This window comes from Henckelia pumila, chromosome 1 (genome assembly GCF_033568475.1).
Source record: "Henckelia pumila isolate YLH828 chromosome 1, ASM3356847v2, whole genome shotgun sequence".
NCBI lineage: Eukaryota > Viridiplantae > Streptophyta > Magnoliopsida > Lamiales > Gesneriaceae > Henckelia > Henckelia pumila.
Window position 1 is genome coordinate 132,279,390 of NC_133120.1, and position 7,605 is coordinate 132,286,994.

The 7,605-nt window shown below is 36.8% G+C and overlaps 1 pseudogene; it reads left to right on the forward strand.

The window, feature by feature from the left end:
- The first annotated feature begins 703 nt into the window (after window positions 1-703).
- On the forward strand, window positions 704-2,193 carry LOC140874022 (probable F-box protein At4g22030; annotated as a pseudogene).
- The last annotated feature ends 5,412 nt before the right edge of the window (window positions 2,194-7,605 follow it).

Genomic DNA, 7,605 nt, shown 5'->3' on the forward strand with positions numbered 1-7,605 from the left:
ATGTATAGAGAACAAATAAAGTCCTAGCATTTCTTCAAAGTAGACTCCGAAGTGTGCACCGGTGGAAAATAGCATCTCATCTCCAACCTATAGCCCTCCCAGATTGAGTACTTTTCTTTTCTTTTTTTTTATCAAACCTCCAGAATCTAAGATCCTCTCTGTATTGAGCAGGGACAAGAACTGTCACGATTAATCTGCAGTGTGGGGCATGAAGGTGGCTTGGATCAGTTGGCTATCCAAACCATTATCTCTTATGAAATTACACACTTCTGATTTCATCCCGCTAGAAATATCGTTCGGTGTTACACAGTTTTCCAACGTGGAATCCATTTATCTCCATAAGTATATGCATGTCATTCCTACTCGCTAGTATATACCTTTCTCAATCAACGTTCTAGTCCAGATTAATTACCGCCAGATGAAGGATGGGTTGCTTCCAATAGGGACTAACATGATATCTGTAAATTTTAAATACAGCTCCTTTAGCACACGGGCCACAAGAGAGTTGGGTGGATGAATAATTCTCCAAATTTGTTTAGCCAACATAGCTTTGTTAAAAACTTCAATCTTGTGGAAACCTGCAGTAACCCGATTTTTATTTAAGCTAATCAACTAAATAAACATGTTTAAAGGGTTAAGACATGATTAAAGGTTCCTCGATTGGATTTAATAAGTTAAAAATCGGATTCAGAAATAATCAGAAATGGTTCCAAGGGTTTTTGTGTTGGGACAGTTCGGGAACTCCGAAGAGCAGTTTGGAAGCACCAAACTTGATCGGAATCCAATGTTGAAGATCGGATATACCGAGTAGTTCGGAAGCTCCAAAGTGCAGATCGAAAGCTCCGAACTAGAGTTTGGAAGACCTGAACTGTGTCGGCAGCAGCGATTTGTGCAATCAAAGCACGCGTTCGGTGGCTAGATTTCGAAAGCTTCAAGGAAGGATTTCGGGCATTCCGAAGTGCGTTCGAAAGCTCTGAACAGGGATCGGTGGTTCTGATCGATGCCTATAAATATGGGCCATGAGCTTCACTTCTCTTTGCCAATTCCTCAGCTTCTCTCTCGTTCTCAGCCTATAATTAGTGATTTCTAGGCATCGTCTCGTGGGCAGGATGATAACAAGATGCTTCGGGATCGTAGCGAGGTTGAGGATGGTTTTTGATGCAATCGTCATTAGTGGACAGTAAACGGATGTAGGTGATACTCCGAGTTCTTTAAATAGTTTGGGGGGCTAACACCTTCAAATGTCCTTATTGTTTCCGTGTTTTTCCATTTACGTCCTTCAAAACATTTCCATGTTATTTATATCCTTAATTCAAACTTTAATTTACAATATACATCCCTTCCGGCAACTACTCCGTTAATAGGTAACGGATCACTCACGTGCAATACACATGAGTCGGGAAACACCCAAATTAAAATAGGAACCCTCCATTCTTTCAAAGTAATCAGAATATTTGTGAGTAGAGATCGAATTGGAACAACCTTATTTTGACATCTATCAATGGTTTGATCCTCGTCGCCCCTACCATGGTTGGGATAGCCTACGTAAATGGCGGTGCTCCAGCGGCTGCGCTGAAGCTTTCTTCCACCATCTTGTACGTCGGGGCAACTGGGCTTCTCTCGATTATGATTAAGATCCAGCCATCTCAGCTAGCAAAGGAACAAAGAAATGCTACGAGATTGTTCAAACAGCTTCAGAATCAGATTACCATTGTTTTGTCGATGGGTAATTTCACCAGATTTGATGTGAATTAATGAAGAAAGTGTTGGCTCTGGATAAGGCGTACCCGCGCATTTCCTCTTCAAGGCGCCATGTTCAACAAGTTCCTAGAGCTTGTCGAGCCCGCAGTTTGATGTAACCAAAAATTGGAGGAAGAAATGAGAGATTAAATTTCATGCAGAGAAAAGATGGACGAGATTACTTGAGATTGAGTGAGAAAGCACTGAAACTCAACAAGTTTCTCTCCGTGGCCGTGCCTGTGTTAACAGGTCTCGCCGCCATGGGGTCTGCTCTCTTGGGCTCCCCTTCTCACGACGGTTGGGTAGCGGTGGTGGGAGTTGCCGACGACGCGTTGGCAAATGTGATGAACATGGTGGAGCATGGAGGGCAAGTTGGGATGGTGTTTGAGATGTCGGAGTAACGCTAGGTTTTTCAAGATGATGGAAGATACGATTGCATGGAATATGAGATGAGGTCAATTTGAAAGAATTGGGCGTTTATTCAATGCACATGAGTGATCCGTTTCCAATAAACGGAGTAGTTGACGGCAGGGATATATATCGGAAATTAAAGTCCGAATTAAGGATATAAATAGCACCGAAATGTTTTGAGTGACATAAATGAGAAAACACGAAAACAATAAGGACATTTAAAGGTTTTATCCCTAGTTTGGGAGTATCTATTTGATTAGTTAAGTCTTTTAGTATGGTTTAAGTGATATGATATACATTTGATTATAGGCTTGGATACTAGGATGTTCACCTACACTTGACCTATAAAGATATATAAGTACTGACTGAGATATCCAGCTGAGTATGCATTCTAATGTGTTGTTGTTTATCTGCCATGATATGCATGTATTTACTCTTCATATGACGCATGATCATTTATCACGTTGAGATCTCCTTCGATATAGCAATTAGTATAGCAGGGCCGTGCAGCCCTAGTTATGGACGATTGTACATCATGGGTCACATGGCCGACGGGCACGGAGGGATGTGATGTTTCTAGAATATTTCCCAATCCACGTCCGGATGTTGTGCTAGTATCCCAAAGGGGTATTTTCGAGTGACACTAGAAACTTTGGCGCCTTTAGCCTGAGCATGAGTTTTTAGTCGATCAAGAACCACGTCATTTTGCATGCACATATAGGTTTGTATACTCGTATTTATTGTACTGGGAATTAGCGCTCACGTCCTTGTTTTTCTCTGACACCCCATTCTATGGGACATACCTTAGGTTGGATTATGCAAGCAGGAGTGAGCCCTGAGGCGAGGAGCAACACCATTGAGATCTCCGATTATTAGATTATGTTGTTTTACTCTGATTTGGGTTGTTACACTATTATTCTATTTGGTTGTACCTTAAACCGAATTTTAGACCGTTGTTTCAAATTTGGGATTTATGTTTTTCGTTGTAAAACCTGATTACTGTCATTAAGATTTAATTGCATGCGTAAGAATTGCTTAGTAGGTGATTCTGGTGCGAGTCACTACAAAAATCATGTCTCCCATGCCTTGATTTTAGAGAAAGCATCATCAAATGATTGACTACGGACGCAGGTATATCGTTATACTCTGTTTAGCTTCAGTGAGTAGATATTAGTCTAGTTAAGACTTTTAGTAGATGTTTAGTGATACTATAGTTGTTTGCTTATAGGCTTGGACTAGAGAACTATTATCGCTAGGTTGCTTATTCTGAGGTACAAACGTACTATCCGAGATAACCTAGTTGACTATGCTTGTTCTGTGTTTTCATGGTTTATATTGCATTATTTATGTGCATTTTTTATGTCATGATTATTATGTTGCATACATTATCATATTGAGCCTACACCTTGATATTTTACCAGTAGAGAGGTTGCTTAGACCTGAAGTTTTGTGGATGGATTAAATGGATATGGGTCCGGATATTCCACTCATTTCTATGGTATGGAAGTACCTTCTAATGCAACGGCTCAGTGTGCTACATACTACGACACCATTTGTTGAGAAAGAGTTTCTACCGTGATGGTTTTTCGGTACCCGATCATTTGTATTTAACATTCATAGCATTTGTATACTTATACTTTCATACTGAGTATTATTAGCTCACGTCCTCGATTTTGGTTCTGGACACCCCATTCTATGGGGCAGGACTTAGGTTGGACTAGGGGTGTAAACGAACCGAATCGATTCGAATAATGGTAAATATTTAAGGTTTAAATTTGGATCGAATTCAGTATATTCGAGTTTGAGCTCGATTTGAAGCTCGATAATTTCAAATATTTTGGCTCGAGCATGACTCAAAATGAAGTTGAGTTCGACTCGAAATATTCGAACCTATTCATGAACTATTCGAACTATTGCTCGAATATTATGATTTGAAAGGCTCGAAATGTCCGAAAATGTTCGAAATGTATATATATTTATTATATCATTATATTATATTAATAAAATATTAAGGCTCGTGAACTATTCGCGAAATATCAAACAAAATAATTTTGGTTCGAGCTTGGCTCGAAAGAAAGTTCGAACATGCTCGGATTCTACTTAAGTTCGATAAGTTTGAATACGAATCAAATATTTATCATGCCGTCTCGAAAAGCTCGCGAACCGGCTCGATTCGTTTACACCCCTAGGTTGGACGTGAAAGAGTGGGTGCCCGGTTAGCCAACTTGTGGCTAAGGGTTTTTGTGACTCTATGTGTAAACAATCTTTGTTTAATATAATTTACACTTTTATATTGGCATTTACTTTATCTTTTATCATATTATTATGTTGTGACGTACTATACGATGTTTAGATAAAGACCTTGAATATACTAGAGTGCATGTAAGATGTGATAGTAGAATTGAATGACTATCATGAAACACATCTTATAAACACTGTATATTTTAAACAGTTCCTAGTCAATTGAGCCGTCCGCAAATAAGGATAAGGATCGCTCGAGATTGAGACTAGCATTTGCGATGCCTAGTACCACGTTTCATTGGTATAGAACATAGAGATGTTCGAAGCATGCAAATTGATATTCATATGATGGATGATCAAACTACCCTATTCGAACTTTCCAAGTGCTTATCATTAATTGAGTGGATAAGTCCGCGGTTTTGGTTGTACACCATTAGTCCTTACTACTTGAAACATCATGGAGACTCTATATGTTAGTACTGTACTTTGACTCGTTTATCGACACTATGAGGGTCATTAGGTGTCGAGATTGGGTACAGTTATGACACATATAGGAGTCAATGCTTTGTTGTCAAGGATTCACCACACGCTTGCGAGTGTGGATATCCTATGCGATCTGAGGAGATATTAGTGTGACAAATCTCTGGCCAGAGTACATGATGTGATTTAGGTTACTTGGTGTCCTAGTAGCACATGCGATGTCACTATTTGATCTTCAAGATGTATTGCATAGTTATTGAATCTCGAACGACTCTCGATGTATCAATGGTTGTTAATTCGATCGGGATATATGGATGAAGGGACCGTACTGTACGCTAACCAAAACCTACTGGTTCTTGCAGGCACTATCAGTGATACCTAGGGAATCATGGGGAGATGTTGCTAGGCGCTCTTACCATAATTCGATGGGTAAGCTGGAAATTGTTGTTCTGAGTCACAAAGAGTTGTGAGCCCACGGCTAGTTGTATCCCTGAACCATTGAGGGTTACACAAGTAATGGATTACTAATCCCCGTTGAGATAGTTAAATTTAAAGAGTTAAATTTAGCGAAAGAAAAGTTGGACTTTTTAAGTAAAGGGAGTGGAATTTCCTAAAATAACATAGGGATGTGCATTTTTGGAAATCACTGAATTCGGATTCAGAAAAATTATATTGACTTTAAAAGGTGCAGAAATGGTTTCTGTGCACATTGGTGAAATTGGTTTATCATTCTGAGTCACGATGAATTTTATATTAATTTCTGAACATGCGGGCTTTGCTTATCAGGCTTGAACTTATGACTAATTGGCCATAAGCTATTAGCAGCCCACTTTATAAATAAGTTATTGCAGTACAGAAATTAGACACACAACCTCATAATTAAAAGAGGAATTTTTGAAAATCTTGAGAGAGTGTATCAAGAGGATTTTCGAAAATCAGTCTCCCTTTTTGAGAGAATTCAGTCTGTGATTTCTTTGAAAAATTACATTCTGAATTGACAGATCAAATCTGTAAATCTCTTCGATAAACATCTGATTGATTTCTAGTGCAATCAATTAGAGGGTTTCAGTTTTCTATTCGTGGACCTAATTCAGGAGTTGATCGAGCAAGTCATCAGTTCCTGGGATTTACAACAAGAGTAGATTTAATCTGTTGGAGTCCATTAATCAAGTCATAGCTTGAAGAGGTAAAATATTAATTGTTATTATTATTTTACTTGTAGATTTTAATCGTAAGGATATGATACCCATGATATGGAATCGTTCCATATCAGAAAAGAAAATTTTTTAAACTTCCGCTGCTCCGGGTATTAGATCTGATTGATCTGAAAACGTGTTCCAACAGGACGGACCTAGAGGTAGCAGTCATTGAGCTGCAGCATGGTAGATTGTACTGTACCAGGTTACCATTTCTCGAATTTAGTTTTACCTTCAATTGGGTTGTATAACATTATCAATATTTGATTCGGGCCGGTTGTATTCATGCCGGTAGTTTTAGTTGAATTATTTAAGTTTTTGCCGGTTTATTGCTTACTGTGTTTACGTTATTTTGCATTCTTAAACTTTAATTAGCTACTGATTCCGGGACGAATCACTACAAAGCTAATGTTTCCTCTTCAGGTCAGAAAATTAAATATCAATTTCTTTATGAGTACTTTTAGATTACAAGCATTCTTTTCATGAGCTTCTGCTAAAATTTATTCTCACGGCTCTGTGTACGAAACTTTAATCACTTTGAAATTTGTGTATTGATTGTTCATAATTGTATATGGATGATTCTAACTCGTGATAAAGATGTTACGCACAACAGAATGATTTTGGTCTATATATATATGGTGAAGTTTTTACATTTTCATATTTAGTTTTTTTCTTTCCAAATATTATGCTTGTATGCGAATATTATAATATTATTGGTCATTTTTTTCTTTAGTGATAAAGAGGACGGATCACTCATAGCTAATAGTGAATCTTGTATTAATTAACCAGTTGTTTCTTAAATTGTTTGTAATATAATACATATACATGTTAGGAGTACTGTAATTTGATAGGAATGAGACCATATGTTGTTAAATTCGTTATACTAACGAGACTTTTGTAAAGGCGATCATTAATTAATTAGTTTATTGAGTCCTTAAAGAAATGATCGTATGAGTTTGAAGATATAATTTGCCAAAATATATTTATTTAAGTTTTGAGTTTGAAAATATTATTGGCTAGGTATTTTATTTCATTCATTATTTTAATTATGTAACTGATTTTATTTTTTTGTTAAATAATTTACAGTTCGGGTATATAAAGTAAAGGGAAAGAGATCGTTTGCGGGTTTTATAAAAAAATATCGGGTCAAAAAAGTGTAGTTGTGAAATAATCAGTACTAGCACGAGTCGGGTGCTAATTTATATTGGACGGAGGAATTCAATTTTATCAAGATTAGTGCATAGCTTTATTTTCTAGTGTGCATGGAATTATGATTCGAATATTGAATTTTGAGAGATTTATAATATTTAAAAATTAAATATTAAATTTTATTTTCTAATTTTGAATTTTGAATAATTTATAATACTGAAAAATTGTATATTAATTAATTTAATTTTTTTTTTGTTTTTATCTAAAACAGACAACGATTTTTTCTGTTGTCCTAGGATATTTAAAACTATTTTTAAAAAAACACGCTCCAAGGTAGTTTAAAATTATTGTCTTTTAGTGCACTTTTAACAATAGGGTATTTAACAAA